The sequence below is a fragment of the Ornithorhynchus anatinus genome, chromosome 11 (genome assembly GCF_004115215.2).
Source record: "Ornithorhynchus anatinus isolate Pmale09 chromosome 11, mOrnAna1.pri.v4, whole genome shotgun sequence".
NCBI classification, from domain to species: Eukaryota; Metazoa; Chordata; class Mammalia; order Monotremata; family Ornithorhynchidae; genus Ornithorhynchus; species Ornithorhynchus anatinus.
Genome location: NC_041738.1, coordinates 22,672,280 through 22,696,809, shown reverse-complemented (window position 1 = coordinate 22,696,809; position 24,530 = coordinate 22,672,280). Strand labels below are relative to the sequence as shown.

The 24,530-nt window shown below is 43.8% G+C and overlaps 1 protein-coding gene across 1 annotated transcript in view; it reads left to right on the top strand.

Moving 5' to 3' along the window:
* Positions 1-24,530, top strand: part of NTM (neurotrimin) — a 1,126,386-nt gene that overhangs the window by 35,292 nt on the left and 1,066,564 nt on the right. The gene's annotated exons all lie outside the window — the stretch shown is intronic.

Here is a 24,530-nt window from a genome sequence, read left to right as displayed (position 1 = left end):
GTCTTCTGACTCCCAGGCCTGTGAACTATCCACTAGACCATGCTGCTTCTCAGAACTTCCTGGGTAGCTAGGCAGCGGGGACCGATGTCGGAGCTGGGGAGAGGGGACCAGCTTCCTCTGCGGGCATGGCTGTGTCAGAAGCCCAAAATTTAACCTCTCAGGCCAGTGCAGCAGGTTGGGCTTCAGCTCAGAGGATGGGATGCTGTAAGCTTGCTCCAGTCCTGTCCCTCCCCAACCTTACTTATGGTGGATAGAGTAGGAGCCTGGGAGCCAGAAGGAACTTGCGTGGCTCAGTGGAAAGAGCACAGGCTTTGGAGTCAGAGGTCATGAGTTCGAATCCCAGCTCTGCCACTTGTCAGCTGTGTGACTGTGGGCGAGTCACTTAACTTCTCTGGGCCTCAGTTACCTCATCTGTAAAATGGGGATTAAGAATGTGAGCCCCACGTGGGACAACCTGATTCCCCTATGTCTACCCCGGCGCTTAGAACAGTGCTCTGCACATAGTAAGCGCTTAACAAATACCAACATTATTATTATTATTATTAACTTGGTTCTAATCTTAACTCTTCCACTTGTCTGTTGGGCAAATCACTTCACTTCTTTGTGCCTCAGCTATCTCATCTGTAAAATGGGGATTAAGAGTGTGAGCTTCACATGGGACAGGGACTGTGTCCAATCTGATGACCTTGTATCTATCTCAGAGCTTAGAACAGTGCTTGGTACATAGTAAGTGCTTAACAGATGCCATCATCATTATTATTATTATTAGTGTTCAAGCCCCAAGACCAGGCCTTATTTTCCTTGCTGGAGAGACCTGGATGACCCTTGCCCCAAGGCCCCCGTGTTCTGGATCCTGCCAAAAGAAAGAAAGAGTGATGGTTTCTTCTCAACTTTACCACTGATTCCCTTTAGTCCATCTGCCCTGTGGGCTGTGGACTGAGATCTGAAGATTCCTCACTCAGAACCAGGAACAATTTCACTTTGACAGAGAAAGTCACCTCTTTGGTGTTTTGAGGAATGACTGGTCTCAGCCCTGGATGAGGGCTGGCTTATTTAGCCCCAGGAGAACCAATGTATTTTAGTGTCTTTCTCCCAGGTCATGTTATAAGATGTTCAAGGGCAGGGTTTATACCTACTAGCTTCAATACACCCTCCCAAGAACTTAGTCCAATGCTCTGCCCAGTTAAGTGCTCAGTAAATATTATTGCTTGATTGATTGGGTTTCTTTAATTTCTCAGAGCAAGCATTCAGTAAAAACAACTGGCTGATTGATTGATTGATTGATTGACTGATGATTTAAGCTATCACCAGTCTCTGGGTAGTGTTTTCTCAAATGTTTGAGGGAAGTGACACATCAACTAGTAAGGAGAGAAGTCGAGAACAGCAAGAGGCTCCCTCATCAGTTGCCTAAAAATTTAGTCCTCAAATTCAGAACAATTAAGAAAAATGGAGCAGGTTTAGTATTAGTTTTGGGGGGTGCCAAGTGAGGGTGGTTGGAATAAAACCACGATACTTTAGGAATGGTCCGTGATTGTCTCACCTCTCATGCTTAGATGCACAGAATTTATTCATTCAATCGTATTTATTGAGAGCTTATTGTGTTCCGAACACTGTACTAAGCACTTGGGGAGTACAGTGGAATCCAGAGTTGTAGACTTTGACCATCTGGATCTACACGGGGTCAAGGATGCTCACATAACAGCAGGGAATGTCAATTGCTGGCTCCCTGGTCTTCTGAACAGGGAAGTCCATGTTCCTACCAAATGCACCATGCACATGGCAAGATAAGGTGAGGTCTCTGGCATAATTTTCTGGGAGTCTGGGAATTTCTCATGATTCCAAAGCAGTTCCCTGGGGATCTCCTGACTCCCTCTTTTGCTCCAGAGCCTAGGCCTTCCCCTTCCCAGTCCAATGTGAAGTTGGGAGCAGAGAACTCAGTGAAGTCGAGGAGGGTTCCTTAAACATGAATGGGCAGGAAATACACTGAGGACCAGATTTTCCAGGATAATAATAATGATAATAATAATTACTGTTAAGCACTTACTATGTGCCAAGCACTGTACCTACCACTGGGGTAGATACAAGATAATAAGGTTCAACATAGGATGCTCTGTCTAAGTAGGAGGGAGGACAGATATTGAATCCCCATCTTGAAGATGAGAGAACTGAGGCACAGAGAAGTTTGACTTACCCAAGATCACACAGCAGGTAGATGGCGGAACTGGGGTTAGAACCCAGGTCCTGTAACTCCTTGGCTCAGGCTCTTTCCATTGTTTCCTGGGATAAAACAAGACAATAGGCCACACTACCCGGTTGACCTGAGGTTCCATTCAGTGATCGGGTCAGTATTTCGGCAGCTCCAAATCTCTTTAATTCACATGGAAGGGGAGGTGCTGCTTGTGATTTTGACTACAGGGATGGGATGTGGATTAATCTCCTCCAGGATTGAGATCAGGGCCTTCTGGATGTTTTGAGCACTCCTGTACTACAAACACCACAGAAATATAAGATACAGCTTCAAGTCGCTTACCATCTGATGAGAGGGGCACTGCATGTAAATTGATGAAGACGCTATAGTCAGCAGTGAGAGAATAGTGTCAATATTAGCTAGGGAGTTCTTGCAAAAGGCAGTTAGCACTTACCTTTGTGATGGTTTCCAGTTTTCCTGGGGTCTGGCTAGAAATTGTGGATTTAGGAGGCCGATATATCCTGCAATGAGCATTTGGGGTTTCATTCCCATTTCCTTTATGTTGCTTCAGCCCAGGAAGTGGGAATTACAGAAAAAACTATAAAAATGAAGAAAAGTATTAAATTCTATAGAGAGAAGAGGCCTCCAGAGGTCATTTAGGCTATGCCCCTGCCTCCTAGGAGGAATAAACTTAATCCAAGTGATCATGAGTAACTGCACTCCCCGAAGTGCTTGGTTATTCTTTAAGTGTTCTATACTCAATATGCACTCAATGAACACAATTCATTGTTTGATTGTTCTTCACGATCTAAGGGATCTTCAGAGAAGAACATTTGCCAAACCCTCCATCAATGTCAATTGATAAAATGCTCTTTTTTTTTTATCTAGCAGGTTTCTCTCCTGCTACCAGGCAAAGGGTTTTTTCTTGTTTTTAATGGTCTTTTTTAAGTGCTTACCATGTGTCAGGCACTGTACTAAGCTCTGGGTAGATACAAGTTTATCAGTCTGGATACAGTCCCTTTCCCACATCGGGCTCACAATCTTAATCCGCATTTTACAGATGAGGTAACCGAGGCACAGAAAAGTGAAGTGATTTGTCCAAGTTCTCACAGCTGATACATGGTGATTAGACTCACTTTGGCCCATTTGGAATCTAGAGTAAAGTAAAGAGGCATTTGTAAATAATTTTTGCCTGTCAATCTCCTCCACTATGCAATAAACTCTTTCATGTCAGGAAGCAGGTCTCTAGATTCTGGTGAACTCTCCCAGGCACTTACCACATCACTCAATACTCAGTAGATGGTAGGCAAATACCACTGACTGACTGACAGTAGAACTCTAGACCATCCAGAAAGATTTGAGTTCTGGTTGCATTTGTCTCTTAACGTGGGAGGATTGACGGTAAATTTTGGGCAGATGAAAAGGGTGAACCTACTGAATGAATGGGCAATGGGTCCATCTGGTCTGGGTATACTCCAGGTGTTTCCTGCAAGATGGTATTGGTAGAGAAGCAGTGTGGTCTAGCAAAAAGAGCACGGGCCTGGGACTCAAAAGAACTGGGTTCTAATCCCAGCTGTGCCACTTGCCTACTGTGTGACTTCGGGCAAGTCACTTAACTTCTCTGAGCCTCAGTTTCCTCACCTATGAAACAGGATTCAATACCTGTGCTTCCTTCACCTAAGACTGTAAGCCCCAGGTCGACAAGGGACCTTGTCTGGACTGATTATTTTGTATCTACCCCAGTGCTTTGTACAGTTCTTGGCCCAGAGTAAGCACTAAACTAATGCCATTATTTTTGCCTTTTACATTTTCCCTAGACACTTTGCAAAGATTCAAAGAGAGTAATGATTTTATCCAAACAGACTGCCCGACTTTAATTAGGAAGCAGCCAAGGTCTGTGAGTCAGGAGGCCTGGTGACCTTTACGGGGCAACCAGATCACTTTGCATCGACAACAAAGCCGGGTGGGAAGATGGGGTTGGGGCTGCCTTGTTGAAGGAGTTGAATGTGCAAAATGTCTCACCCAATCCTGGCAGTCAGAGCATGCTCCCTGAGATTTATCAGGGGGTCGCTAAAACTGCCTTCTAGAAGCTCTCAGCACAGATACCTATCTAGGTATTGCTCCAAGTCAAAGATAAGCAAAAGGTATTTGGATATCCTCTGTATTCCTCCCGGGTTCTCAAGGGAAGGTGTGGTCATGCTTGTGGCATCGGGACCTCTTGAAAAAACCGGGAGCACTGGGTGCAGGGATAAGGAACGGTGATACAATCTTAACAGGATTGCACAGCCTGGAGGCCCAGGGAGGGATGGAAGGAGAGTTCCAAGAGTCTGGACCTGTCTTTATGGACCTTAGGAGCGTGTCATTCAACTCAAAGGTCCAACTCCTATCGCTTTACTCACCTGTGTGGGTCTGTCAGATTCCTCCTTCCTCAAAGTCACTGCAGGAATGGGAATAAATAAAACCAAAGTAGAAATTATTCTTGCTTGTACATCGATTATCTAGTTATTCCCTGAAGGAAGAAGAAATCAGCAAGGTCTGACCCAGGTATTCGCCATGTTTGTTTGGTAGTTATAGAAGCAAATCTTCTGAAATCCTAAATCGAACATTGGATACCAAGGATTGTAGCCAGGATCAAACATTTATAACCCAGGATGCCAAGAGTTGGCCTAGCCAATTCTGTAACCTGCCCTACCTAACGCTAACCCTGACTACTTATCTTTACCCTAGATCTAACTCTAGCCCTAACCATCAGCCCGGCTTTAGGTGCTAATCCTAATCTCAACCCTAAACCTCTCACTCTAATGTTAAAACTCTAAACTAGGTAAGATTAGAGGAATTCTTGTGATAATTTTTGACAATTGAACTTCAATTTTTAGAACAGTCTCTTTTCAGTAACTTGAGTTTTTGGTCATTAGTCACCTGGATTTAAGAATTCATGATCATGTTCCCATACCTTCTGCATATGGGGATAGGTCAACTTCTTAAATACCTGGCTTGCTAAAAGGAAAAGGCTAAGGATCCAAGGGTCAGATTTGGGTATAAAAACACAAACGTGGTAAGGTGCTCAAGGGAGGGCTTGAGCTTCCCAGTTGAGCTGGTCATATAGCCAATCTTAGAGGTGGTAGGAGACATCAGTTTACTGAACTCTCCCTAACACTTAGTACGGTGCTCTACACATACCAAGCACTCAATAAATACCATCAATTGACTGACTGTAATCTGGAAAGCTGGATACTGAGTCACTGAGCAAGGTTACTGAGGATGCCACTTAATTCTCATTCATCTAATGGACATCCTGATCACACCATTCACTCTCGCCCTTACTCTATGTCACCAGGTCTTCCCATCAACATTCCCTTCACCCATCATTTTGCCTCTGTCCATTCCTCACTCCTTCCTGGCGGCAACTCATATCAGGGAGAGAGCCCTGGAAAACTAGGGCTGTAGGGTGGAGGAGATGTAGGCTAGGAAAATCAGTGGTGGGGTCTTATTACTAATGGATATTTGAACTTAATGGCTTTGTTGTATATCTGATTATTTTTTGGTTTTCTTGTTCAATTACTGTGCAAGAAATATGGGGAGGGAAAGGGAAATTTCAAATGTGTGAACACTGGTGAGATCAGTCTAATATTTGGTAGGTGCCAGATTTTCTCTCATAGATCAAAGCTTCCTGCATTCTATTCTATGACATCTCCTGCTTTTTGTGATTTTGATACCTCTCATTACCAGATGTTACCAAAGAGTCTCCCTCCATCTCATCTTGGAGAATTCCCCACCCTCCCCCATTCTTTAGCTTCTTCTTCCTTTTCCTCCTTCTCCTCCTTCTCTGCCTCCTCCTTATTCTCCCCTTCTGTATACTCCTCCCCTGTTTCCTCCTCCTCTTTGGTTTGCTTCCCTTTCTCTTCCTTTTCTCCTCCCCTTCTTCTCCTCCTCCTCCTCCTCCTTCTCCTCCTCTTCTTCCTCCCTCTCTTGTTCCTCTTCCTCCTCCCCATCTTCCCCCTCCTCTCTCTCCTCTCCTTCTCTTTCCCTTCCTTCTCCTCCCTCTCCTCTTCCTGCCCCTCCTCCTTCTGCCCTTCTTCTTCCTCCTCCTCCTCCTTCCCCTCCTCCTCTTCCTCTTTCTTCACCCTCCAGCTCCACTGGTTTCTCTGGAGTGGAGAATGCTATTCACCCTGCACGGAAGAAAGCTTCAAACTGGGTGAGGAAACCACCCAGCAGGAAGGAGATATAACCACTGCACTATTAACTAAGTCTTTCACTTGGAGAAGTATGTATTTCACTCTGGAAGCAGGAGATTTGGTTGATGGTGATTTGTGAATTTATCACATAGCGGCCGCCCGTTCTCTTCCTCCTGCTCAGCAGATCTGTATCTGTCAGCCATGTGTCTCAAGGTCCATGGAGTGATTTCCTTGGAGTGTATAGATCCTATTCCCTATAAATCAACTGACCCATGCACCCTACCTAATCTCCTTCTAAGACAGAATGACAGGCATGATTGATGAGAGGAAAGTGCTGTATATCTCCCCTTACCTGAGAGGGGTTTTCAACTCTGTGTTCCACTATTTATTTGTCAGTAAAATGGGAAAAAGTGGGCTGTAAACTCCCTCTATACTGTAGTTCATTGTGTGCAGGGGACGTGTCCCCATTGTAGGAGAAGCAGCATGGCATAGTGAATAGAACATGGGCCTGGGAGTCAGAAGGTCATGGGTTCTAATTCTGGCTCCTCCACTTGTCTCCTATGTGACCTTGGGAAAGTCACTTCACTTCTCTGTGCCTCAGTTACCTCATCTATAAAATGGGGATTGAGACTGTGAGCCCCATGTGGGACAGGGACTGTATCCAACCTGATATCTATTGCAGTGATTAGAACAGTGCTTAGCACATAGTAAGTACCTAACAAGTCTTGTCTTAAGCTGTCATCTCCAACCCATAGCGACACCACATACACATCCCTCCCGGAACGCCCCACTTCCATCTGCAATCGTTCTGGTAGTGGATCCATAGTTATTTTGGTAAAAACATGGAAGTGGTTTACCATTGCCCTCTTCCATGCAGTAAGCTGGAGTCTTGGCGTTTGACTCTCTTTCATGCCGTTGCTGCCCAGCACAGCTGAGCTTTGACTCATAGCAGACCTCCTTTCACCCACTACACACTGTCCAAGCTAGGAATGTAATGGATAGGCCCCTGCTTGACTCTCCCTCCCATAGTTGAGACTGGTAGAGTGCTGGAAACTCTCTAGGTGCGACCCTGAGAGGGGACTCAAAAAATACCATCGATTAAATGTTTGATTGATTGATTGATCTCATCCGGCCCACCCAGCTAGTCAGTAGCTGTACCATCACATCTAGTGTCAACCTGGACCAGGGGGAGGGCCTAATATTTGTGGTCCTCTGTGTGGTTTGATCATAGTCAGAGTTTGTTGCTTGGTTGCATGGTATTTCAAAGTGCTTACTAAGTAATAGGCCCAGAGGTAGATATACAATCATCAGAACAGACACAGAGAAGTGATCCACGCAATGCTCCCAGTTTAAGAGTGGGTAGACTGATACAAAGAGCAATAACAATGCATTTTGAACATTTAAAGGGAACAGAGTCAGTGGTGAGAAAGAAAACATCTTCATTCAATTTGCTGACGACCTTAGGATTTGGGGGCAGGGTAGATCATGGGGTGGTGTGATATTTTCTGTCTCTCTCTCCCATTAGTGCCCAGGATCCTTGTGGGCAGAGAATGTTTCTTGTGCTTCTGTTGAGCTTCCCACAGTTCTTGCTACAATACATTGCACCCTATGGATGCTCAAATAAATACCATTTATACTAATATAAAATATTGAGATCATTCTGGGAGCAGAGAATGCTGAGGTTGTGGTAGGGTGGCCTGGGGAAGAGGGAGAGAGAGAAATGCAGCATGACCTAATGGATAGACCACTGGCCTAAGAGGAAAAAGGGCTTAGTTTCTAATCTGGGCTCTTCCCCCTCGTCTGCTGTGTGACCCTTGGAAAAGTCACTTAAAAAAACATGCCTCAATTGCCACATCTGTAAATTGGGGACTAAGACTGTGAACAACCCCATGTGGGACAAGGAATGTGTCCAACCTGATCAGCTTGTATCTAACTCAGGATTTAGCACAATGCCCAACACATAGTAAGCGCTTAACAACACCATTAAGAAAAAAAAGATAAGAATCTACATGGCCTAGAGGAAAGAGCACTGGTGTAGAAGTCAGAGGATCTGGATTCTTTCCCCAGGCCTGCCAATTGTCCACTGTGTGACCATAGGTAAGTCACTTAACTTCTCTACATGCTTAGTACGCTGCTTTGCACACAGTAACCTCTCAGTAAATGTGAATGAATGAATGAACGAACGAACAAACCTTAGTTCTCTCTTCTGAAAAATGGCAATTCAATACAGGTTCTCCCTCCTACTTAGACTCTGAGTCCCACGTGGGACCTGATTATCTTCTATCTCCCCCTGCATTTAGTACAGTGTTAGGCACATAGCAAACATTTAAGAAATACCACAGTATCATTATTATTATTATTCTTAGAATTAGAGGGTAGTGACCAATTCTTCAAAGTTAAAGGGTTTAAAGTCAATTTGAGGAAGCATTTCCTCACTGCAAGAATTAATGCTAGGGTGGATTAATAAGGGTAATTACAAAATTTTTGTTAGAGGCAGTTCCCTCCACAATTGTCTGGGACCGGCCCAGAGACGGGGAATGGATGAGATGACCTCTCTTGAGTTTTCCAACTCGGGATTCACCTAGTCTTTCATCACCAAGAACGGCCTTTGAAACAAAGACAAAACCCTCCTGGCACACCTGTTTAATTAGGGCTGGTTTAAAGTGAGTTAATGAATTTGAGTTAATGAGTAACAGGTTGCCTAGTAGATACAGCACAGGCCTGGGGAATCAGAAGGACCTGGGTTCTAACCCCAGCTCTGCCACTTGACTGGAGTGTGACCTTGGGCAAGTCGCTTAAATTCTGTGCCTCAGCTACCTTAACTGTAAAATAAGGATTAAGACTGTGAGCCCCACGTGGGAGAGGGGACTGTGGTCAACCTGACAACCTTGTACCTACCCCAGGGCTTAGTATGGTGCTTGGCGCATAGTAAGTGCTTAACATATGCCATAAAAAAAATTCCTTTCTGGTTGGCTTTTGCCAGGAGCTCAGTACCAGAACCACAGAGGGTAGACAAAGGTCAAGATTCAGGTCTTTCAACTAACTCCTTCCTGGATCCTCTCTGACTGAGGTACAGGGTTGCTAATAAGAGCTTTGTTATTGACCAGCTTACACTTTGTAGTTCTCCCTTTCTTCCCTTCCTAATTCCCTCACTCAGCCCTTGAATGGAAAGAAGAAAATCCAGCCAGTCAACAACCAAACTCAGATTAGCTACTCTCTACCTCAGTCTCTCAAAGCCACACATGTAGCTGGAGGTCTATTTTAGGTTAAGTATTTTATTGTTCTATGAATACTCATGAGGCTTATTTTTTTTTTTAACTTTGTTACATCTTCTGCATCAGTAATGAGAGGCACTGTCTATAAATGTCTTGTATTTACATGGCACTGTACAATGAGTGATTTCAAAGCTTTTTCCATATATTAACTCTTGCAGGGCTGTGTCAATGTCAGGGCAAGGAAAATCCCAGGTCTGGAATCACAAATTCCCAGAGGGCAGTGATTTTGTGTATTTTAACTACAATTATTTCTTAAGTTTTTCCTGTGTGCTAAACACTGAGGTAAATACAATCAGATGAGGCAGTCTCTATCCCACATGGGGCTCACAGTGTTAATTCCTATTGTACACATAAGGTAACCAAGGCACAGAAAAGTTAAATGACTTGCCCAAGGTCACCTAGCAGACAAGTGATGGAGCCAGGGTTAGAACCCATGTCCTCTGACTCCCAAGCCCATGCTCAGTAGTAATAGCAGTAAAGAAGTATCTGTAGTAGTAGTAATAAGAGAACTAGAGCAGTAGTAGTGATAATAATAATAAATGATAATTTTTGGTATTTCCTAAGCACTTACTATGTGCCAAGCACTGTTCTAAACGTTGGGTAGAGACGAGGTAATCAGGTTGTCCCACGTGGGGCTCACAGTCTTAATCCCCATTTTCCAGATGAGGTAACTGAAGCCCAGAGAAGTGAAGCATGCTCATCTGCTCATTTGTATATAGTTTTATTACCCTATTTATTTTGTTAATGAGATGTACATCCCCTTGATTCTATTTATTGCTATTGTTTTTGCCTGTCTCCTCCCATTAGACTGTAAGCCTGTCAATGGGCAGGGATTGTCTCTATCTGTTGCCGAATTGTACATTCCAAGAGCTTAGTACAATGCTCTGCACATAGTAAGTGCTCAATCAATACTATTGAATGAATGAATGAATGAATGAATGAATGAATGAATGAAGCGACTTGCCCAAAGTCACACACCTAGCAAGTGGCAGAGCCGGGATTAGAGCCCACGACCTCTGACTCCCAAGCCCGGGCTCTTGCCACTGAGCCACGCTGCTTCTCACAATAGTAGTAGTGATAGTAGTGTAGTAAAACTAATAGTACTACGAGTAGTAATAGTAGAAACATATACTAAGTGTCTACTTTGCGTGGTGCATTGGCTAAGGCATTTAGGAAGTACAGAATAACAAAGTGACCCATTTTCTGTCCATAAGGCGCTTACCCTCTAAAAGGGAAGAATAACATAAAGATCTTCACTACACTGTCCAAACAAATACAGAGATTTTCCACATAGTGGGAAGACGAGAAAGGACAAAGATAGAATTGGTAGTTGTTCAATCATAGCTATATCAGGGGTACTTTAAGAACACAGTGAAACAAAGGTTCGACCAAGGCTGTTGCAGCCTAGCTGAAAAATGGAAGTCAGTATCAAACCACCAGTGGTATTTATTGAGTGCTTATTGTGGCAGGACATTGTACTAAGTACATGGGAGAGTATAATACAGTTGATAGCATGATTCTTGCTCTGAAGGAGCTTACATGGATCTGCATTGCACACTGCCAACAAGATGCGTTTAGGTCTCTTTGAGAAAAAATCTTTGTTTGGAAAGAGAAGAGGAGGCAAAAGAGAAAATGGAGCCAGGCTCTACAAACATTAAGTCCAGAAACACAAGTGACAGTCTCTTTGTGTTCCCAACATGATCAGCTCTGCAGATTCCCCCTTGGCCATTTCATAGATGAACTTCACCGACGGTGGCATTGTCTTCAATTATGAAGGCAGAAGCAGCATGGTCTAGTGACAAGAGCACAGGCCTGGGAATCAGAAGGATCCAGGTTCTAATTCTGGCTCCACCCCTTGTCTGCTCTGTAACCTCAGGCAAGTTACTTAACTTCTCTGTGCCTCAGTTACCTCATCAGTAAAATGGAGATTAAGACTGTGAGCCCAAGCTAATCAGGATGGACACAGTCCCAGTCCCAAATGGGACTCACAGTCTTAATCCCCATTTTACAGATGAGGTAACTGAGGCAAAGAGAAACAGAGTGCCTAGTCCAAGGTCACACAGTAGACAAATGGTGAAGTAGGAATTAGAATCCAGGTCCTCTGACTCCCAGGCCCATGCTCTATTCATTAGGCCACAATCTTTTCCAAGAGTTCTTCCTCAAGTAAGCTCTCATTTCCTCTTCTCCCACACCCTTCTGCATCACCCTTGCACTAGAATTTGCTTTTTAATTACCCCTCCCTCAGCCCCACAGTACTTATGTACACATCAGTTATTTTAATGTATTTATTTACATTAATGTCTGTCTCCCCTTCTGGATTCTTAAGCTTGTTGTGGGCAGGAAACATGTCTACCAACTCTGTGATATTGTACTCTCCCTAGAGCTCAGTAGAGTGCTCTACATAAAGGAAGCGCTCAATGAATATGACTGACAGACTGACCTACTCTCTTATCTCTGCATGACCTGGAAGAGTGGGCACATTCATTTTATTTCTAACAAAGTAGAAGTCCAATAGTGGAACTTCTCGGACTCACAATAAATGCACATGTACAGCTACATTTCTCACCTATAATTTTCTGAATATAATAATGATAATGTTGGCATTTGTTAAGTGCTTACTACGTGCAGAGCACTGTTCTAAGCGCTGGGTTAGACACAGGGGAATCAGGTTGTCCCACGTGGGGCTCACAGTCTTAATCCCCATTTTACAGATGAGGTAACTGAGGCACAGAGAAGTTAAGTGACTTGCCCACAGTCACACAGCTGACAAGTGGTCTAGCTGGGATTTGAACCCATGACCTCTGATTCCCAAGCCCGGGCTCTTTCCACTGAGCCATGCTTGTCAGCTGTGTGACTGTGGGCAAGTCACTTCACTTCTCTGTGCCTCAGTTACCTCATCTCTAAAATGGGGATTAAGTGTGAGCCTCATGTGGGACAACCTGATGAACCTGTATCTACCCCAGCGCTTAGAACAGTGTTCTGCACATAGTAAGCGCTTAACAAATACCAACATTATTATTATCATTATTATTGACAATTGGCAGAGCTGGGATTCGAACTCATGACCTCTGACTCCAAAGTCCATGCTCTTTCCACTGAGCCACGCTGCTTCTCCAATTCTAATTCTAATTCTAGTTCCAATTCTAATTCTAATTCTGGGTAATATGGATAAAAGTAGGATAGCCAACCTTGATTCAGGAACTAATCTCTGATTTGTAGCATTGTTCCCATACCACATATGGGAACTAAAAACACATTAGTACGATCAGTCATCATGTCCTGACTGGATTACTACATCAGCCTCCTTTCTAACCTCCCAACCTCCTACCTCTCCCCATTCCAGTCCATACTTTACTCTGCTGCCCGGATTATCTTTCTACAGAAATGTTCAAGGCCTGTCACCCCCTTCCTCAAAAACCTTCAGTGATTCCCTATCAACCTCCGTATCAAAAAAAAACACCTCCTTGCTATTGCCTTCAAAGCTTTCCATCACCTTGTCCCCTCCTACCTCACTTCCCTTCTCTCCTCTTACATCCCAGCCCTCACACTCTACTCCTCTGGTGGTAACCTTCTCACTGTGCCTCGTTCTCGCTTGTCTCGCTGTCTACCCCTGGCCTAAGTCCTACCTCTGGCCTGGAATGCCCTCCCTCCTCACATCCGCCAAACTAGCTCTCTTCTCCCCTTCAAAGCCCTACTGAAAGATCACCTCCTCCAGGTAGCTTTCCCATATCAAGCCCCTCTTTTCCTCTGCTCCCCCTCCCCTACCCTCCTCATTGTTCCAACTCACTCCCTTTGCTCTCCCTCCCTCCATGCCCCATAGCATTTGTGTATATATGTACATATTTATAATTATAATTCTATTTATTTTTATTAATGAAGTGTGTATATCTATAATTCTATTTATTTATGATGATGCTCCTGATGCCTGTTTACTTGTCTTGACATCTGCCTCCCTCCTTCTAGACCCTGAACCGGTTGTGGGCAGGGATTGTCTCTATTTGTTGCTGAATTGTACTTTCCAAGCACTTAGTACACTGTTCTGAACACAGTAAGTGCTCAATAAATACTATTGAATGAATGAATGAACCTTCTCACTTTTCCTCAATTTCACCTGTCCCGCCATCGACCCCTGGCCCACATCCTACCTCTAGTCTGGAGTGTCCTCCCTCCTCAAATCCGGCAATCACTCTTCTCCTCTTCAAAGCCCTGCTGAAGGCACACCTCCTCCAAGAGGTCTTCCCAGACTAAACCCCTCTTTTCCTCAGCTCCCCCTCCCTTTCATGTCACCTCTACTTGCTCCCTTTGCTCCTCCTTCCCTCTCCCCTCCCGACAACACCTATGTATATATGTATGTATGTATATATCTATAATTCTATTTATTTATATTGATGCCTATTTACTTGTTTTAATGTCTGTCTCCCCCCTTTTAGACTGTAAGGCTGGTGTGGTCAGGGACTGTCTCGCTTTATTGTTGAATTGTACTTTCCAAGCACTTAATACAGTGCTTTGCACACAGTAAGTGCTCAAAAAATATGATTGAATGAATTAATTAATGAATGAAGAAAATACTATTTACAATATTTTAACTTAAATGTAATTTTCGGTAACCACTTATGTTATACATTAGGAAGACAATGTGTCATAGTGGAAAGAGTTTGGACCCAGGAGCCAGGAGACACAGGTTCTAATTCTGGCTCCAGCACTTGACTGCTGTACAACCTTAGGTAAGTCAAACTTTTCAGTTTCCCCGCCAGTGAAATGGGGTTAAAATGCCTGTTTTTCCTCTCTCTAACACAGTGATCCCTGAGTGGGATAAGAGATGTGTCCACCTGATTATCTTGTACCTTGTATCTTGAAGTATAGCGGGGGAGAAGAGGAGGAGTATTTATTTTAATCTCTGACTCCCCCCAGGGACTGTAAGCTACTTAATAATAATAATGTTGGCAGTTGTTAAGCATTTACTATGTGTCGAGCACCATTCTAAGCGTTGGGGTAGATACAAGGTGATCAGATTGCCTAGGGCTCGCAGTCTTAATCTCCATTTTACAGGTGAGGTAATTGAGGTACAGAGAAGTGAAGTGGCTTGCCCAAGGTCACACAGCAGACGACTGGTGGAGCCGAGATTAGAACCCATGTCCTCTGACTCCCAGGCTCATGTTATTTCCACAAAGCCACGCCGCTTCTTCACTCACATCTATCAACTCTGTTGTACTGTACTTTCCCAAGAGCTTGGTACAGTGCTCTGCAAATTGTAAGTGCTCAATAAATATGATTGATTGATCAATTGATTGACAGTAAGTGCTCAAGAAATGCAATTGATTGATTGAGGGATCAATGAGCAACTACTTTATGCTTGGGAAGTACCCGATTAAGGAGAGACTCTTTCCCTGCCCACAGGGAGCTGACACTCTGACAAATCACACAGCTCACACTGATATAAAGATGTTTACAATGAACCTGAATTTTACTGGAGATGATTACATTTTGCCTTCCCACATGGCCCCTCCTGCTGTTTCTAGGACAAATTCACTTCTTGACCTTCTTATGCAATGGTCTGTTGTCATAGAAAGTCGGTAAACACCTGTTGCAGCCCACCCCAGAGACAGTTGCTTTTCAATGGAGGAGGAAGAAGCCTAGCCAGAGAATTTCATTTGTAAGATTTTCTGTAGACAGAACCAACTTTTTGGTTGGAGAAGCAGCGTGGCTCAGTGGAAAGAGCACGGGCTTTGGAGTCAGGGCTCATGAGTTCGAATCCCAGCTCTGCCACTTGTTGGCTGTGTGACTGTGGGCAAGTCACTTAACTTCTCCGTGCCTCAGTTCCCTCATCTGTAAAATGGGGATTAAGACTGTGAGCCCCACGTGGGACAACCTGATTCCCCTATGTCTACCCCAGCGCTTAGAACAGTGCTCGGCACATAGTAAGCGCTTAACTTAGTAAGTTAAGTAACAGTGCTCGGCACATAGTAAGCGCTTAGCAAATACCAACATTATTATTATTATTATTAACTTTACTGAGATAAAAAAAGTGCAAATATGGACCCAATGACTGAACATTTTGGCTAAAAGAAATGGAAAATCTAATCAAGAAACCAGCATGACCTTGGCTGACAGTGTGTCAGAATGTGGCTGTGAAAAAGCGTGGAGTATAAAAGCTAGTGGAATATCTGTGAGCTGTCATGCCTCCTGACCTTCTCCTCAGCTGGGAGATCCAGATCTGTCTGAGACAGCCAGCACATCCAGCTCCTGGAGCTGTTGCTTCAGTGTCACCTGAGTCCTTCTCAACATCAAGTAGCGGAACAGTGGTAGAAACAGTGTGGCCCAGGGGAAAAGGCACCAGCCTTGACATCCAAGGACCTGGGTTCCAATCCCACTTCTGCCACTTGCCTGCTATGTGACCCTCGACAAGTCACTTTACTTATCTAGACCTCAGTTTCCTCATCTGTAAAATGGGGATTCAATATCTGTTCTCCTTCCTACTTAGACTGTGAGACCTGGACTGTGTCTAACCCGATTATCTTGTATCTACCTATTGCTTAGTTCACTGCTTGGCATATAATCAATTCTGAACAAATACCATTATTATTACTAATAATAATAATAATTAGGGTGAGCTCTCAAATCAGGATGCTCTTGAATGAATCCAGTCTACCAGTCTCAAAGCAGTGACCACCTCAACCCAGGTCCACTGGGCACAGGGAAAGACTGAGTTCCGGGAGGATTCACAAACAGCTGTTGCTCTTTGAGAAGCTAAAACAGTGGGCAGACAGAAAGTGGGGAGACAAAGGTGGAGGGAACATTTCAAAAGGTGATCTCAAACCATGCACCATCACAGCTGAATGCTGAGAGACAACTGAGGCAGATAGGCCAGCTTGGCGTGCTGAGAAGGTCCTTTCAGAGCAGAAACTGAGAGAAGATTGGGAACCTCAGAGATCAAACTGAAAACAGTACGAGTTTGGGCAAATGTAAACCCATCCATACTGCAGAGGACTGTGCATGTGGGTACATGGTGTGGTCATAATCTTTGTCGCATCAGCTCTTACAGCCAATGCTGTGCCCACATGTAAATTTATTTTCCAATATGAAAGTGGCAGGGAGAACTCATTCATATTTTCATTGGTCGCTGTCCATTTCCCTGGGAGATTTTCAGCAAAACAACATTCACTTCAGATCAGTCTCAAGGTAGGAACAGACTGGAAATTAAGATTTTTAAAAATCCCAGATCTGCCATTGATTTCTTCAATGATTCTGGCACAGTATTAGAAACCTCTAGGATGTCCATTAGTCCATATATCAGTCTCTAAGGAGCTAAGACCACTTCTGAGTGTCTAGAGAAGCAGCGTGGCTCGGTGGAAAGAGCCCGGTCTTGGGAGGCAGAGGTCATGGGTTCTAATCCCGGCTCCGCCACCTGTCAGCTGTGTGACCTTGGGTAAGTCACTTCACTTCTCTGTGCCTCAGTTCCCTTATCTGTCAAATGGGGATGAAGGCTGTGAGCTCAAAGCGGGACAACCTGATTACCTTGTATCTACCCCAGTGCTTAGAACAGTGCTTGGCACATAATAAGTGCTTAACAAATACCAACATTATTATTATTATTAATTAATCTCAAGAACACTGAGGAAGAGAGATTCAAAAATCTCCCTGGGTAAGTCATGCTGGAGACTCAGTCTTAAATTGAAAGCTCCTTGAGAGGAGAAACTTGTATCTTTCTATACTGTCCTACTTCCCCAAGAGCTTAATACAGTGTCTAGCACACAGTAGGCACTCAGTCAGTATTACTGAAGATTAAGTAGTAATAATAGTAGTAGTAGGAGTAGAAGCCAATGTTTAGAACAGAGCCTGGCACATAGCAAGTGCTTCACAAATACCATTAAAAAAAAAAAGCATGGGGTAGTGGATAGAGCCTGGGAGTCAGAAGGACATGGGTTCTAATCCTGTCTCCACTACATGTCTGTTGTGTAACCTTGGGCAAGTCACTTCACTTCTCTGGCCCTCAGTTACCTCTTCTGTAAAATGAGGATTAAGACTATGAGCCTCATGTGGGACCAGGACTGTTCTAACCTGATTAGTTTGTATCTACCCCAGTGCTTAGAACAGTGTTTGATACATAGTAAGTGCTTAACAAATATCATCATTATTATTAGTAGAAGTAATAATAGTAATAGTATTAGTATTAATAATTTTTGCCCCACTTGTAGCTTCACAGTACTTATGTACATATCTCTAAATTACATATCATAAATTATTTGTATTAATATATGTCCTCCCTCTGGACTGTAATCTCACTGTGGGCAGAAAACATATACACCAACTCTGTTGAATTGTAGTCTCCCAAGTGCTTAGAAAAGTGCTCTACAAATAGTAAATAATCAATATCTGTTGATTGGTTAATTGATCAGTTGTAGTAGAAGAAGATGACGAATGTATTGAGTGCCAACTGGTTGCAATGCACTGTACTAGACAATTGGGAAGTATTACACAAGTGACACATTCTCTGCCTACAAGAAGCTTGAAATTTGCTGAGAAAGATGAGTAAATATTTACAAACAGAATAAACAAAGGAAAGTACCAAATTTGCATATGAATAAAGAGATGTCAAAGTGCTCAGGCTAGGTATACATATATGCAGAAATGCTGGAGAGAGCTGGAGGGTTTTGCCATGACTTAGGTTGCTGGGAATTAATCAGACAGGCTTATTGGAAGTAGGGATGGATTTCAGAAAGGCATTAAATGTGGAGAGTGCAGCAGTCTGTTTGAGTTGCAGGGGGAGTGAGTTCCAAGTCAGGAGGAAAATGCAAGCAAGGGGATGCAGAAAGGAGAGGAGAGATTGAGGTCTAGGTAGTAGTTATCTTCTTGATAGAAGAAGCCACCTGGAGAGTAGCCAGTGAAGACAGTAGATATTTAAGGAGGGGCAAGTTGGTTGAGATTCCAGGCAGAGTGTGAAAAGTCTTTGCTGCAAAGAGGTGGAGGAAGCCAGTGGGGCATTTTGAGGAGTGGAGATATGCAAGATGATCCCTGCAGCCAGATCATCAAGTGGAGTGGAAAAGACTAATCATGGTGCCTATCATATTCCAAAGTTTTTTCATATGGGTATGGACATTTCAAATGGTTTGATTTGTCCAAGAACAATAATTACAATAAGAATATTACTAGTAGTAGTAGTATTAGTCATAATAAGAATGATGATATTTATTAAGCTCTTATTGTAGTGATAGGCAAAGCATAGATACAGAGTGATCAGCTGAGACATAGTCTCTGTCCCACACAGGGCTCTCCACTTAACCTCATTTGGTAGATGAGGAAACTGAGGCCCAGAGAGGCTAAGAGACTTGCTCCAGGTCACACAGCAGTCCTCAGAACCCAGGTGTCCTTTCTCCTAGTCCCATGCTCTTTCCAGCACATCAAGCATTCTTTGAGTAAGTCTAACCATCCCTTCCCAATGGTGAAAAGCAGCATCTCCTAGTGGAAATAGCACTGGTCTGGGAGTCAGAGGATAAAGGTTCAAATCCCAGCTCTGACACTTGTCTACTATTTGAACTTGGACAAGTCACTTAGCTTCTCTGTGTCTTGGTTACCTCCTCTGTAAAATGGGGATTAAGATTGTGAGCCCCAAGTGGGACACAGATTGTGTCCAACCTGATTACCTTGTATCTACCCCAGCACATAGTAGAGTGTCTAGCACATAGGTGCCTAAGAAATACAACTAAAAACAAATACATAATTAAGTAAATAAATACCATTGTTTGAGATATATACACACTTGAAAAGGGATCTGCTTTGCTTCAGTTTTTCCAGGAAGGTAAGGATTAACCAGCAAATACCTTTTGTAAGAGATGGTTCCTTCAAAAGGCTTTGACAGAGCAGAGGGGTGAGGTTTGGTGGAGTGGAGGACAGGGACCGAGAGTTAGAAAACTGGTTTGGAAGGAGCTGAGGTGTAGCAAAACCAAAATAAAATATTTTGTCTGTAGTCTGATGGGAAAAAAGGGAACATATTTCTCCCTACAAATAAAATTATTGATTTATTTTTCCACTCACTGGGGGCTTATTATGCACATCTCCTTTCATTCACCTTCTTGCCACTATATTTTTCCATTTAGGTTGACTTGTCTTCTTTGCTAGGATGTAAGTTTCTTGATGTCAGATGGTGGATCTTTTATTTCTTCTGTATGTACTCCAAGCACTTAGTACAGTTCTCTGCCCACAGTTGGGGTTCAGTACACTGAGCTGCATATAGTACTAGGTGCTCAATCAATCCAAGTGATGATGATTGAATCCAGGAGCCCCTAGAGACCCAGAGACCTTGTTTTATTTACCACTTCTTCTATTCTTCTCCAGGGTTTTAGTCAAGTGTTTTTCACCAGTACTAGCTCCATAAATACCATTGAATGAATGAATGATGATGGTGACCTTGCCTATGACTACAACTCTCTTGATCCACTCACCGCTCTCTGTTTTGCTCTTTACTCTTTTTCCATTCCTGGCATTAATACCTCATTCATTTATCCATTATTGACACCCTCATTGTGAAATTGGGTTTCAGTAAAGTTGATTGGGGTGGTCTAGTTATCAGGAACTAGGTATGAAAAGCAGCATAGCCTAGTGGAAAGAACATGGGCCTGGGAGTCAGAGGGTTCTAATCCCAGCTCTGCCACTCGTTTGTTGTGAGACCTTGAGCAATTCACTTAACTTCTCTGTGCCTCAGTTCCCTCATCAACAAAATGGAGATTAAGTACTTGGTCTTCCTTCTACTTAGACTGTGAGTCCCATGTGGGGCCAGACTATCCAGTATAATAATAATGTTGGTATTTGTTAAGCGCTTACTATGTGCAGAGCACTGTTCTAAGCGCTGGGGTAGACACAGAGGAATCAGGTTGTCCCACGTGGGGCTCACAGTCTTAATCCCCATTTTACAGATGAGGGAACTGAGGCACGGAGAAGTTAAGTGACTTGCCCACAGTCACACAGCTGACAAGTGGCAGAGCAGTATCTATCCCAACACTTACTACAGTGTTTGTCATATGATAAGCACTTAAGAGTCATAATTATTGTCATTATTATTATTATTACTATTGTATTTCTTAAGTGTTTACTATATGCCAAGCACTGTACTAAGGCCTGGGGTAGATACAAGCTAATGAGTTGGACACAGTCCCTGTCTCACACGGGGCTCACAGACTGTATCCCCATTTTACAAATGAAGTAATTGAGACACAGATAATCTGAAGTGACTTGTCCTAGGTCACAGTACAGACATGTTGCAGAGACAGGATTAGAACCTATGTCCCTCTGACTCTCGGGGCCATGCTTTAGCCACTAGATCATGCTGCTGATAGTAGTAGGTAGTGGTAGATAGTAGTATACACTCCATAAAGTGAAGGATAGCACTAGGACAGCAAATTCATCCAAATCTGGCCATCCCAACCCATAAATGCATTTTGGTTTGGACATAATCATGTGGCCTGTCCTTACTGATTAAAGTGACTGGTCAATTGCTAATCTTCCTTTCATATACTCTTTGCCTGACCCAAGCCTGCATGTCCATGTCAGCTCTCAACAATGTCACCATAGATATGAGCTCCTAGAGGGTGAGGACTAAGTAGGACTTTTTTTCCCAGAGATTCATTCATTCAATCAGTCACTCAGTCAGTCATATTTATTAAGCACTTACTATGTGTAAAGTACTGTCCTAAGCACTTGGGGAAGTACAATACAACAATAAACAGTGCTGCCCAAAGACCCTTATGAAATGAAACTATCAGGTGTGATCTCCCTAAAATATCTCCTACTCTTTCTGAGTCCTTCCCTCCTCCTGCCTCTTTAATTCTCCCATCTTTCCCAGTAGTATCTCAAGAGATCACCTGCCTTCTCTCAAAATCCACCCCCTCCACCTGCACATCTGACCCCATCCCATCACACCTTATGAAAACATTTGACCCTTTTATTCTCTCCCTAACGATCTTCAATTGTTCACTCTCCAGTGGCTTCTTCCCCACAGCTTTCAAACATGCCCATGTCTCCACTATTCTAAAAAATCCCTCCCTTGACCCCATGGCTTCCTCCAGTTGTCACCCCAGTTACCTCCTACCATTCCCCTCCAAACTCCTTGAGCGATTTGTCTACACCCACTGTCTTAAGTTCCTCTCCTCCAATTTTCTCCTTGACCTCCACCAATCTGGCTTCTGTCCGCTTCACTCCACAGAAACTGCCCTGTCAGAGGTCACAAATGATCACCTACTTCCCACATCCAACAGCCTCTACTTCATCTTAATCCTCCTCAACCTCTCAGCTGCCTTTGATACTGTCCACTGGTCCCTTCTTCTGGAACCTTGGCTTCAATGATACTGTCCTCTCCTGGTTCTCCTCCTACCTTTCTGGTCAATCATTCTCAGTTTCTTTCACAGGCTCCTCCTCTGTCTCCTACCCCCTAACTGTGGATGTCCCTCAAGGTTCAGTTCTGGAATCACTTCTATTCTCCATCTTCACCTACTCCTGTGGAGAACTCATTTGCTAGCATGATTTCAACTACTACCTCTACACAGCTCTGATCTCTCTCCCTCCTTGCTGACCTCCCAGCCTCCTGTCTCTCCCCACTCTAGTCTTTACTTCACTCTGCTCTTCTCCCCAGATCATTTTTCTAAAAAATAGTTAGTCCACATTTTCCCACTCCTCAGGAGCTTCCAGTGATTACACAACCACAAACTCATCAAACAGAAACTCCTTACCATCGGCTTTAGAGCACTCAATCACGTTGTCCCGTCCTACCTTACCTCACTGCTCTCCTACTCAACCCAGCCCACACACTTGACTCCTCTAATGACAACTCATAACTGTACCTTGATCTTGTCTATCTCACCACCGACCTCTCACCCATGTCCTTACTCTGGCCTGGAACATCCAACAGACAATTATTTTTCCTGCCTTCAAAACCTTATGGAAGGCACATCTCCTTCAAGAGGTCTTCCCTAAGCTTTCTTTTCCTTTTCTTCCACTCCCTTCTTCATTGCCCTGACTTGCTCCCTTTTTCATTCCCCCCTCCCAGCCCCACAGGACTTATGTACATAACCAGAAGTTATTTATTTATATTAATTTCTGTCTCCCCCTCTAGACTGTAAGCTCACTGCGCCCAGGGAATGTTTATTGTACTTTCTCAAGTCCTTAGTACATTGTTCTGCACACAGCAAGTGCTCAATTAATATGAATGATTGACTGATGACAATGATGACTCAGTCTCTCTGGGCTCCATATTCTCAGGCTAAGCAGGGTCCTAAGCAGGGTCCTAAGCAGCGTTGGGTGTGAGAGCCAAGGGGCCTGTAGAATTGACTTTCGCTCAGTACCAAGAATGACACATCAGCCTTAAAGGCTTTGCTCCTGTCTTGACATTATTATGGGGAGTCCTAGAGATAGGCATTAGGATGATAAATGAAAACTGTTTTGCACCATTTCATCAGCCACTCTAATATAGAGTGAGGAGAATTTCTGTTCATTTAGAAAAGAAGAAAGAGAAACAAATCCAGATGGGAAGACTTTCAGGATTTGGTGCCCCATTGCTGGAGGACTGCATATCTTTCCATAACTCCTGAACCTTCAGTGCTTCCCCATTCTTCTCCACATCAAGCAGAAACTCAAACAGCTTTCTCCCACATATTTATTCTCGCTCCTCTCCCACTACACCTGAATTTGCACCCTTCACTCTCCTCAAGCCAACCTATTGGTTCTGCTTCCTTCTCATCTCGCCAGCTGCCAAACTCTTGTTCATGCCTTTTCTCCCACCAGGAACTCCCTCACCATTCACAGCCAGCTCTCCCCATCTTTGAGAGCCTGTGGAAATCACATCTCCGAGAGACCTTTCCTGGTTAATTGCTCATTCCTTCCTTTATTTCCCCCTCTACTGTCATTTCTGCACTGGGTTAGATACAAGATAGTCAGGTTGGACACAGTACATGTTCCACTTGGGGTTCACAGTCTTAATCCCCATTTTACACTTGAAGTCACTGAGGCACAGAGTAGTTAAGGGACTTGACCAAGCTCACAGAGAAGAAAGGTGGCAGAACTGGGATTGGAACCCAGATCCCCTGATTCCGAGGCCTGTGTTCTTTCCACTAGGCTATACTGCTTCTCTCTGTTTGCCAGAAAAGTGCAACTGAAGAGCCCAGACTCTCCATTCAGGACCCAAAGAGGGCTTTTCTCTGCCAGGTACTTCCAAGGATTTTACAGCTTTTCTGGAGGAATGCACTATTTACACCCAATAAGCAAGGTAAACTGAATTGATTTTTTTTTAAAGCTAGAAGCACAGAAGTCCTTACAATGACCATGCAAGAAAGTATTGGCCCCAGAAGAAACTGAGCAAAACCCAGTAGTGTGTCTCTGTGCTACCCTATGGTAACATTGACCTGTGCTTTTTGGCACACTAGACTGGCAGAGCAGTGCATGTTGGGGAAAGTTTGCTTGCAAAGCATTGTTCAGATTCCAGTTTCTAAGGTGTTGTTTGGAGCAAACATGAATACAAAACAATTAAATTCACTGAAGGTCCATAGAATCTGATATAATCACTCCCAGGATCCAGAAAACAAGCAGATAAAAGAGCTGTGTTATTGATTCCTGCATTTCAGCAGTGTCTAATCTGAAATGAAATCACCAGGGCCTGGGGACTCCAGGTTAGAGACCCTGAAAATCCATCCTCTCCTTGTCGAGAGGCGCACCTCTGGGGACAGAGGGTCCCCAAGTGATCAGCCATCGCATCCACTGCCAGACAGCAAGAACCAGAGGGCTGCGGCCAGACCACCCTGTCAGCTCAGAAAACCTGCAATATTTTCTTAAGTGTAAAGCAAAGGAGTAAATTGAGTTCAGGGGGTCGACATTACTCCTCGATGTTGCCACAAAATCCCCAAAGACGGC